The 12,301-nt window shown below is 38.5% G+C and overlaps 1 pseudogene; it reads right to left on the bottom strand.

Moving 5' to 3' along the window:
- Positions 1-5,855: 5,855 nt before the first annotated feature.
- Positions 5,856-7,193, bottom strand: LOC129065055 (succinate--CoA ligase [ADP-forming] subunit beta, mitochondrial-like; annotated as a pseudogene).
- Positions 7,194-12,301: the final 5,108 nt, after the last annotated feature.

The following is a 12,301-nucleotide window of genomic DNA, read 5'->3' as shown; positions in this document are numbered from 1 at the left end:
GAAGGAGAAGAAGAGGAGCAAGGGATAGAGAACCTCCTTGAAAAATTAATGATGGAAAATTTCCCTAATTTGAGGAGAGAAAGGCTCTCATGGATCCAGGAGGCACAGAGGACCCCAGTCAAGAGGGACTCAAAGAGGTCCACTCCAAGACACATCATCATTAAAATGGCAACTGTCAGAGACAAAGAGAGAATCCTCAAGGCAGCAAGGGAGAAGGAGAAAGTAACATACAAGGGGGCCCCGATACGCCTAGGAGCTGACTTCTCAACAGAAACACTCCAAGCCAGAAGGGAATGGCAACAAATATTCCAAGCCATGAAAAGCAAGGGCCTACAGCCAAGGCTGCTCTACCCAGCTAGGCTCTCCATTAAAATAGAAGGGGAAATATGGAATTTCCCAGATAAGAGAAGGCTAAAAGAATACATCTCTAAAAAACCAGCACTCCAAGATATGCTTAAAGGGACTGGTTTAAGCAGATGAAGGAAAAGAATGAGAGAGAGAGGAACACAGGTACAAAGAGAAAAGATGAGTAAGTTTCTATCAGTCATATCTCTCAATGTGAATGGACTAAATGCCCCAATCAAAAGACACAGGGTAGCTGAATGGATAAGAAAACATGACCCACACATATGCTGCCTACAAGAGACCGACCTCAGAGCAAGAGACCTACACAGATTGAAAGTAAAAGGGATGAAAAAAAATATTCCAAGCAAATGGGCAAGAGAAGAAGGCCGGGGTGGCCATACTTGTATCAGACAAAGTAGATTTCAAAACAAAGGTCATAAAAAGAGACCCAGCGGGGCACTTTATAATACTTACAGGAAGAATCTATCAAGAAGACATCAACATTGTAAACTTATATGCTCCCAATATTGGAGCCCCCAAGTTTATAAGGAAATTGTTGGATGACTTCAAAAACGGTATAGACAGCAACACACTGATAGTAGGGGATTCCAACACCCCACTGTCAAAAATGGACAGGTCCTCCAAACAAAACAGTAATAAACATATTGTGGCGCTGAATGACACACTGAATCAAAGAGACTTAACTGACATATGTACAACCTTACATCCCAAAGAAGAAAAATACACATCCTTTTCAAATGCTCATGGCAGTTTTTCAAAGATAGACCACATGGTAGGACACAAAGCAAGCCTCAGCAAACTCAGGAAAATTGAAATAATTCCAAACTTTTTCTCGGACCACAAGGGATTGAAACTGGAAATGAACCTCAAAGAGAAACTTCAAAAACTTGCCAACTCATGGAGACTGAACAGTGGACTATTAGACAATGAATGGGTCAATAATGAGTTAAGAGAAGAAATCAAAAAATTTCTGGAAACAAATGAAAATGAACAGACAACAGTCCAAAACCTATGGGACACAGCAAAGGCGGTCCTGAGGGGGGAAGTTCATAGCAATACAGGCTTACCTAAAAAAGATAGAAACATTTCAAATAAAAGACCTCACACTACAACTTCAAGAACTGGAGAAACAACAACAAATAAATCCCAGAGCAAGTAGAAGGAAGGAAATAGTCAAGATTAGAGCAGAACTGAACGACATAGAGACGAAAAGAACAATTCAGAGGGTCAACCAATCCAGAAGCTGGTTCTTTGTAAGGATAAATAAAATTGACAAACCTTTAAGCAGACTCATCAAGAAAAAAGGGAGAGGACCCAAATTAATAATATCAGAAACGAAAGAGGAGAAATAACAACTGATACCACAGAAATACAAAGGACCGTCAGAAACTACTATGAACACTTATATGCCAAGAAATTTGAAAATCGTGATGAAATGGACAAATTTTTAGAAAAGTATAATCTTCCAACACTGAAGGAGGAAGAAACAGACAGCTTGAACAGACCGATAACAGCCGGGGAAATTGAAGCAGTCATCAAGAAACCCCCGGCACACAAAAGCCCAGGGCCGGACGTTTTCCCAGGAGAATTTTACAAAACATTTAAGGAAGAGCTAACCCCTGTCCTTCTCAGACTATTCCAAAAAATCCAAGAGGAGGGAAGACTCCCAGACTCTTCCTATGAGGCCAGCATCACCCTGATCCCAAAACCAGATAAAGACCCTACAAAGAAAGAAAACTATAGGCCAATTTCGCTGATGAACATAGATGCTAAAATCCTCAACAAAATATTGGCAAACCGCATCCAGCAATACATTCAAAGGATTACCCACCACGATCAAGCGGGATTCATCCCAGGCATGCAGGGATGGTTCAATATACGCAAATCAGTAAACGTGATACATCACATAAATCAAAGAAAAGACAAAAACCACATGATCATCTCGGTAGATGCAGAAAAAGCATTCGATAAGGTACAGCACCCATTTATGCTCAAAACGCTCAGCGAAATGGGAATAAATGGGGCATTCCTCAACGTAATAAAGGCCATATATGAAAAACCTACAGCCAATATCATGCTCAACGGACAAAAACTGAAAGCTTTCCCACTAAGATCGGGAACACGACAAGGATGTCCGCTCTCACCGCTTCCTTTCAACATCGTATTGGAAGTCCTAGCCACCGAGGTCAGACAAGAGAAAGAGATAAAAGGCATCCAAATGGGAAAGGAGGAAGTAAAGCTATCATTGTTTGCAGATGACATGAGAGTGTACATAGAGAACCCTGTAGACTCTACCAAAAAACTCCTCAACCTAATAAGTGAATTTGGCTAAACAGCAGGATACAAAGTCAACATTCAGAAATCAAAGGCATTTTTGTACACCAGCAATGCAATAGAAGAAGAAGAAATCAGAAAAAAAAATACCATTCGATATAGCAAGAAGAAAAATAAAGTACCTAGGCATAAATTTAACCAAAGACGTAAAAGACCTGTACGCAGAAAACTATACAACATTGAAGAAAGAAATGAAGGAAGACACAAATAAATGGAAGCATATACTGTGCTCATGGATTGGAAGAATTAATGTCATCAAAATGTCCATACTACCCAAAGCAATTTATAGATTCAACGCAATCCCTATTAAGATGCCAATGACATATTTCACAGAAATAGAACAGACATTTCAAAAATTTATATGGAACCATAAACGACCCCGAATAGGCTCAGCAATTCTGAGAAAGAAAAACAAAGTAGGAGGGATCACAGTACCGGACATCAAACTCTCCTGCAAAGCCACTATACTCAAAAGAATCTGGTAGTGGCACAAGAACAGACCCATAGACCAGTGGAACAGAATAGAAAGCCCAGAAATAAGCCCAGGTCTCTATGGGCATCTCATATTTGACAGAGGGGGCAGAAGCATAAAATGGAGCAATAATAGCCTCTTCAACTAATGGTGTTGGGAGAGCTGGACGGCTACATGCAAAAAATTGAAATTGGATCATCTGCTGACACCATACAGAAAAATAAACTCAAGATGGATAGAAGACTTAAATATAAGTCGCAACACCATCAAAGTCCTAGAGGAGAACATTGGCAGGAAACTCTCAGATATCCCTCGCAGCAATTTTTTCACTGATATGTCTCCCAAAGCAAGGGACATAAAGGAAAGAATAATCAAGTGGGACCTCATCAAAATAAGAAGCTTCTGCACGGCGAAAGAAAACATCAGCAAAATGAAAAGGGAGCCAACCGTATGGGAAAATATATTCGCTAATGATACATCAGATAGAGGTTTCATCTCCAAGATATATAAAGAACTCACTCGAATCCACTCCAGGAAGACAAACGATCCAATCAAAAAATGGGCAAAGGACCTGGGCAGACGCTTTTCCAAGGAGGAGATACAGAGGGCCCAGACGCATTTGAAAGGATGCTCAGCGTCACTAGCCATCAGAGAAATGCAGATCAAAACCACCGTGAGGTACTACCTCACACCAGTCAGAATGACCATCATAAACAGATCCACAAACAACAGGTGCTGGCGAGGCTGTGGAGAAAAGGGAACCCTAGTCCACTCTTGGTGGGAATGCAGACTGGTGCAGCCACTGTGGAAAGCAGTGTGGAATTTCCTCAAAAAGCTGAAAATGGAACTGCCTTTTGATCCAGTGATTCCCCTGCTGGGACTATACCCTAATAACAGCAAAACGCCAATACAAAAGAACCTATGCACCCCAATGTTCATAGCAGCACAATTTACAATAGCCAAGTGTTGGAAGCAATCTAAATGCCCACCAGTAGATGATTGGATCGAAAAGGAATGGTACATATACACAATGGAATGCTACGCAGCAGAAAGAAAAAAAGAACTACTAAACTTCGCAACAGCATGGATGGAACTGGAGAGCATTATGCTAAGCGAAGTAAGCCAGGGGGCGAAAGACAAATACCATATGATCTCACCTATAAGTGGAACCTAACGAACAATACAAGGATGCAAGGAAAATAAGACCAGCAACACTGAAAGGAAAAAAAGTCAACAGAGACAAGAGGGAAGGAGGGACGGGGGCGGGGAAAAGGAAGGGAAGGGGAAAGTCAAGGAACATATATCAAGGACTCATGGACAAAACCAAAGGGGAAGAGCTGATGGAGGGAAATAGGGAGGGGGCAAGGGAAAGTGGTGGTGGGTAGGCAGAGACAAATGTATTTGAAAAAATAAATTAAAATAAAATTTAAAAAATTTAGTCAACTCTAATAGAATAAACATGATTTATAAGTTAAAAAAATAAATAAATAATAAAAATGGCATTAAAAAAAGAATACATGTCCATCATGTAGTCAGTTATGTTAGTTATTGCCCACTATCTTAACAGAATGGAACTTTCTTACCCCCTGCTGCTCAAGGGATGGTCCATTCTGTATGGTTGGTGAACTATTCACTATTGGTCAATGATGTATTAAAAATTGAGAGTAAGCATTTAAAAACTTTCATAACATTTGACATTGCAAAGATACCTAAGTGCACATCCACTGAACTGATCTTCTTGAACAGGCTATAGACCTGTACTATTCAGTATAGTAACTACTAGCTGCATGTGGCTAATTAGTGTTTGAAATGTGGCTAGTCTGAATTGAGATTCCTGTAAATGTAAACTACACAGTGGACTTCGAAGACTTAGTACAATAAAAAGAATAGTAAAAATCTCCTTTATAATGTTTTTACACATTACAATGATACTATTTTGCATATATTTGGTTAAATAAAATATATTATAAAATTAAGATCGTTTGTTTCTTTTCACTTTTTTTCACATTGGGAGATTTTTATTAACTTAAATTGACATTGTTTGTATGCCAAGTCCTTGGTAAACATGCCTTTATTTGATACAAACCTATATGTCCTTCCCAGTACCAGAGGATCATGAGGACCTGCCCTTATTGATGTTTTGTAATGATTAAAACAATGTTCAGATAATTAAGTTACTTTACTGAAATATTTATTTAAAAGAATATTCTGAGGAATGTTTGAAAGCTGTGTCTATAAATAGTGATTGATATCTTTAGTTAGGTATTTGTTGTTGAAGATAAACACTTACATAAAACATCGTTTTATTACATTCTCTACTAATTAGGCTAGTTATTAGATACAATATTTCTAACACTAAAGAATAAAGCTTTATATTCATATTTATTTTATTCATAGGACTCAGTAACGAAGAATGCTGTATCCAACAGTGATAAATGGGTCTATTGCAAATCACCTTCTGTGGAGGTGGAAAGGAAGGCTGCCACACAGGAAACTGGGTAAACGCACTACACGTTCTTAATACAAACAACCCATTCTCAACAGTAGAATTAAATGCAGACTAGGTGCTTTTAGGAGTTTTTATGCCTAGATGGCAATGTGATTTTCACACAATGAAAAGAAACAATGACAGAACAGTATTTTTTAATGATTATAGCATGTTTAAAACCTTCAGCCATCCACTGTAGTCTCAGATCAGATTGGCAACTGAAATTTCAAGTCCACCTGGGCTTGTTTGGGTAAGGTCACTATTTCAGAGAGCTTTACAACCATTTTAGCAGCTTCGTCCAAGTCATCACAAGCGAGAATTTTCAGTCCACTGTCCATTATCAGCGCCTTGGCGTCATCCACTCATGTACCTTGGAGCTACACCACAATGGGTATCTTAATTTCCAGGTCCTTCACTGCCATGATGATCCTCTGTGCGATGACGTTGCACCCCATGATCCCTCCAAAAATGTTGACCAGGATAGCCAGTACCTTTTTATTGGAAGTGATGAACTTGAAGGCTTCCGGCACTTGGTGGACTGTAGCACTGCCATAAAGTTGGCTGGCGTCCTCCCGTGAAGTTTTATGATGTCCATTGTGGCCATGGCCAAACCAGCACCATTCACCAGACAGCCTATATTCCCATCCAGGCTGATGTAGTTGATGTCCACCTTCGCTGCGTCTCCGTCCCTTTCATTTTCTTGGGTGCAGTCCTGGAGGTCAAAGATTTTCTTCTGGCCATAGGCTGAATTAGAATCAAAATTGATCTCCGCATCCATACACAACATGGCTCTGAGTCTTCCACCATAGGATTGATTTCTACCATAGTTGCATCGTATTTCAGGAAAAGGTTGTAAAGCTTCACCATGTTTTCTGCCTCAGAATCCACAACATTAGGTGGAAATCCCATCTTCTGTGCAAGTGGGACAGCTTGTTCCTTTTTGATGCCTTCTATGATATCAATAGGCTCTTTTCCTGTGGCTTCAGGAGACTGCAGTGACTTTTTCAGGGTTGACACCACATTGAGAACTTCCTATTAACACAGGACCTTGAAATGACCTTTCCATTGTTATTGCAAAGTGGTATTCTCTCCTGGGATATCTTCGCTCACAAACCAATACTTGATTGCAAATTCTGCCCTTTTCTCCTGTTTGCTTGGTAAACAACTTTTTCCCAATCATTTGTGAGGAAAAAGCTTTTGCTTCTTCTGGAGAAAAAAAACTATCTTCACTCCTCCTTTGAGGACACTTTCAAATGTTCCTTTTCCTCTATCACCAGCTAAAACCTATGCCTTTATCACAACATCTTTTGAACCTAATTTTTTGGCAATGACATAAGCTGCACTTGGTGACTTGGCCACATGTCCCTTGGGAATGGCGACTCCAGCTTCTTGCAACAGCTCCATGCTCATGTGCTTATGTAGAGTGAGATTCCTTTGTTGCTGCTGCTGTACTTGGAGTCCATGGTTGTTGAACAATCCAGAATTTCCCACAACCTGGGGATGCAGCAGCAGCCAGGTCGCCGGGCTCCTCATGGAGGAGGGCCAGAGCCAACCGATGCAGACAGGAGCCTGCTCACAGTCCCAGGCCTCTTTTTACTTTTAAATAGACTACTTTTTAGAGCAGTTTTAGGTTCATAGCAAAATCAAGCAGAAAGTACAGGAAGTTCCCATAAACTCCCTGCTCTCCCATATGCAGTTTCCCCCATTATCAACATCTCCCCACCACAGTGGCACATTTGTTATAACTGATGAACCTATATTGACTGATACATCATTGTCACCCCAAGTCCATAGTTTACACTAGGGTTCATTCTTGGCATTGTATATTATATGGATTTGGATAAGTATATAATATGAATCTATTATTATAATATCATACAGAAAAATTTCACTGCCTTAAAAAGTCTTCTGTGCTTTACCTACTCATCCTCCCCGCATCCCTCCTAACCTCTGGCAACTGATCTTTTTACCATCTCCATTGTTTTTCCTTTTCAGGAATGTCATATAGTTGGAATCATAATAGTATTTAGCTTTTTCTGATTGGCTTTTTTCACTTAGTAATATGCATTTAAATTTCTTTCATGTCTTTTCATGCTTGATAGCTCATTTCTTTTTAGTGCTGAGTAATATTGCATTGTCTGGTATACCACAGTTTATTTATCCATTCACCAACTGAAGGACATCTTGGTCACTTTCAAGTTTTGACAATTATGAATAAGCTGATATAAACATCCATGTGCAGGTTTTTGTGTGAATGTTAAGTTTCCAGCTCTTTTGGGTAAATACCAAGCAGTTTAATTCATGTATTGTATGGTAGCAATATGTTTGTTTTTGTAAAAAATCACCAAGGTGTTTTCCAAAGTGGCCATATCATTTTGCATTCCCATGATCAATGAGTGACAGTTCCTGTACTCCATATTCTTACCAGCATTTAATGTCAGGGTTCTGGACTTGGCCATTATAGTAGGTGTGCAGTGGTATCTCATAGTTGTTTTAATTTGCATTTACCTGATGACATATGATGTGGGGCATATTTTCATATGCTTATTTGCCACCTGTGTATATTCTTTGGTGAACTGTTTATTTGAGCATTCAGCCCATTTTTTAAATCAGTTTTTATTCTTTTCTTATTGTTAAGATAACTGTATCTTTTGCCAGTATTTTCACCAACTCTGTGGCTTGCTTTCTTATTTTTTTCACAGTATCTTGCATAGCAGAAGTTTAAAAAAATTTTTTTAAACAAAAGAGCTTATCAATTATTTCTTTCATGGATTGTGCATTTGGTGTTGTATCTAAAATGTCATCACCATGCCCATGGTCATCTAGGTTTTCTCCTATGTTATCTTCTAGGAGTTTATAGTTTTGCACTTTGCAGTTAGGTCTATGAACTACTTTGAGTTAATTTTTGTGAATGGTGTAAGGTTTCTATCTAGATTTTGTTTTTTTACATGTGGATGTCCAGTTGTTCCAGCACCCTTTGTTGAAAAGACTGTTTTTTATCCATAGTATTGACTTTGCCCTGTTGCTGAAGATCAGTTGACTATATTTATGTGGGTCCATTTCTGTGTTTTTCATTTTGTTCCATAGATCTACTTGCTTTTTCTACTGTCAATACCATACTGTCTTATTACCATAATTGATAGTAAATCTTGAAGTTGGATAGCATCAGTCCTCCAACTTTGTTCTTTTTGTTTAATGTCCTGTTGACTATTCTGGTTTTTTTGCCTCTCCATATAAACTTAAGGGTCAGTTTGTCAATATTCACCAAGTAACTTGCTGGAATTTTGATTGGGATTACATTTAATCTATAGATCAATTTGGGAAGAACTACCATCTTGACAATATTGAGCCTTTCTCTTTTTACTTTTTTTAAAAGTGGCTACTAGAAAATTAAATATCACACATGTGGCTTTCATTGTATTTTTATTGAATTGGATGGTTAGAGACCACTTCAGGTGTTGTTTATACAAGTGTGTAGTTTAAGAAGCACTGCTTTTCATACCCTTGTACAATGACCTTGTCTTGTTAAGTAAAGCAAGGACTGGGCACTTCAGGTAGTTTTTCATGTTCCTGAATATTATTCACTTTAAATACCTGCAAGAGTCAGTGGCACCTTCTCAGGATTTGTCCTCAAGTCATAGATCACAGCTGACTTAGTACTTTCCATTGGTCTCATTTGCATAAATTGGATGTTACCCTAAAGGACATCCTGTGTGTGTATATACCAAAAACATTCCTCTCCTCTGTTCTCACTAAGCCACCACTCACCCCTCATTATGAACACTTCTCTCTTTTCTGAGTTCATCTTATGTGACCAGTTCATCATCACATCTGGGCTCATCATATTGATGGGCAAATCCACTCACTCTCTTCAAAACTGAGCTCCATTGTTGTTTCCTATGTGAAATTGCCCCACCTCTGCCCTAAGCTAGAGTTTCTCTTATATGATTTCCCATGGTAATTTCTTTTTTCCTACATCTAAACACTTACCAGATTGCATTGTAAATGTTGCCCAGTAGGCCTTCTTCACTCAGACTCCAGAGCTCAGAGGTTTGCTTTATTTATCTTTGTAATGATAGTATCCAAGCAATTGAAAACATAATGTAACTCTTTCAAATATTCCTCAGATTGAAGATGCAATGAGTTTTAAAAAGTCAGTCACATATTTTGAAGGGCCAGTATCAATCATTCAATCAACAAATATTTTTTGGCTACTTCCTTTGAAAAGTGCTGTTTTGGGTACTTTAGTGGGGCTATGTTTCCTCCTCTCTAAAGAAGCTTTACCAGTTATCATTTTATGTCACTCATCCTCTGAATCCCCATTTCATGTGTAGAGAAATCCATGAGTTTTGGTGGTAGGAAAGGTCCACTAGGAAAACTTTAAATGCATGATATACACTTAGTTTCCTTTGTAGGTAGGACATGTACACATGACTGAAGCTCACCGACTCAGACACACTCATTCTACATTGGACTGGGAATAGTGGCTCAAAGAAGTAGGCACTCGGGGAAACTCTTGGCTTCCCAGAGAGCAGTATAGGTGGTGAGATCACAGTGTCTGGCACTTGGGGCTGGTAACAGGAGAATCCATTTTGGTCTGTGGAGGGATTTACGGTATTGTTTTGAGCCAGGTTTTCCAGACCTCCAGGCATTTCTGAGTCACTCAATATCCTTTTGATAAATTCCTTTTCCATTGAAATCAGAGTTGGTTTCTGTTGCTGAAGTATACTGACTGACTCAGGATAATAAGAAACAAACACAAGAAAAGTAAAGTAACAATTCAATATCCCAATATAGAAAATGTCACAAAAGCTAGAGATTCACTGCAAAGCAAATAACATGGGAAATATGCTATTATTGAAGAGGTAATAGTCTCAGCAGTTTGCTGCAATAACCTGAGAGGCTTCTTCAGAGGAGGTGGCCTTGCCTCAGTCTTGAAAAATGGGCTGGGTATACACATAGACTAACTTCTGTGGGAAATTTGAAAGAAATAAAAGATGTGACTTCAATCATGAAGCAAATTAGAACCTGAAATATTTACAGAAAAAAAATCAAAATAAAAAGCTGTAAAACGTGGAAGGAGACTTTCCAGATTTAGCAGATAAAAAAAGGGATGGCCAGTTAAGTCTGAATTTCAGATAATGCATACTTTTTTAAATATATGTCCCAAATGTAGGTCTTATAATTGTTATAATTTATTATATAGTTTAGATATATATAATTTTAAAAAGCATAAATGTATACTTTTATCTGACAGCCCTACATGAAAGGGTACGGAGAACCTAACCAGAAGAGCTGGAATTACCATGTAAAGTTTTCCAAGAGTAATAGGCTTTAAGCTCAGCTTTAAAAAAGTTGAGATATGAGGGAAAGATGATGGAAAAAAAAAAGAAACTAATTAACTAAATCTTTACTATTTTCTGGTTGCTCTGCTAGGTACTTTGATATATGTTAACTCATTCCAAATTCAGAACAGTACTGTGAGAATTGTTAAGATATGGCAGTAACCTAAGTGTCTGTTGATGAATAAATAGATAAATAGATAAAGGAACTGTGGTATATATACATGTATAATGGAGTATTTTTTAAACTACATTTTATTGATTATACTATTACAGTTGTCCCAATTTTTTCCCTTTTGCCGCCCTCCACCCAGCCCCTGCCCCCCCATTCCCTTAGGCAATTCCCACACCATTGTCCATATCCATGGATCATGCGTACATGTTCTTTGGCTACTCCATTTCCTATGTTGTACTTTACATCCCCATGACTATTCACTAAGTACCAATTTGTAACTCTTAGTCCCTCCACTTTATTCAGCCGTCCCCTCAAATCCTCTCATCTGGCAACCATCAAAATGTTCTCTGTATCTATGATTCTGTTTCTGTTCTGCTTGTTATTTTTTTCTTTACATTCAATTGTTGAAAGATGTGTATTTGTTGACATTTTATTGTTCATATTCTTTATCTTCTTCTTAAAGAAGACATTTTAACATTGCATATAATGCTTGTTTGGTGGTGATGTAGTCCTTCAGCTTTTTCCTGTCTGGGAAGTCCTTTATCTGTCCTTTGATTCTAAATTATAGGTCGGCTGGATAGGGTAATCTTGGTTATAGGTCCTTGCTTTTTGTCACTATGAATATTTCTTTTTTTTATTTTTTTATTTTTTATTTATTTTTTTATTAATTTATTTACTTTTTAAATACATTTGTCTCTGCCTTCCCCCCACCTCTTTCCCTTGCCCCCTCCCACCTTCCCTCCCTCAGCTCTTCCCCTTTGGTTTTGTTCATGAGTCCTTGCTATATGTTCCTTGACTTTCCCCTTCCCTTCCCTTTCCCTGCCCCCCCTTCCCTCTTGTCTCTGTTGATTTCTTTTCCTTTCAGTGTTGCTGGTCCTATTTTCCTTGCTTCTTTGCATTGTTGGTTAGGTTCCACTTATAGGTGAGATCATATGGTATTTGTCTTTCACCCCCTGGCTTATTTCGCTTAGCATGATGCTCTCCAGTTCCATCCATGCTGTCGCAAAGTTTAGTACTTCTTTTTTTCTTTCTGCTGTGTAGTATTCCATTGTGTATATGTACCATAATTTTTTGATCCATTCATCTACTGATGGGCATTTAGGTTGCTTCCAACACTTGGCTAT

The sequence above is a fragment of the Pteronotus mesoamericanus genome, unplaced genomic scaffold (assembly GCF_021234165.1).
Source record: "Pteronotus mesoamericanus isolate MK-2021 breed Mesoamerican mustached bat unplaced genomic scaffold, CSHL_Meso_final contig_173, whole genome shotgun sequence".
Lineage (NCBI taxonomy): Eukaryota > Metazoa > Chordata > Mammalia > Chiroptera > Mormoopidae > Pteronotus > Pteronotus mesoamericanus.
This window is presented reverse-complemented; position numbering and strand designations above follow the sequence as displayed.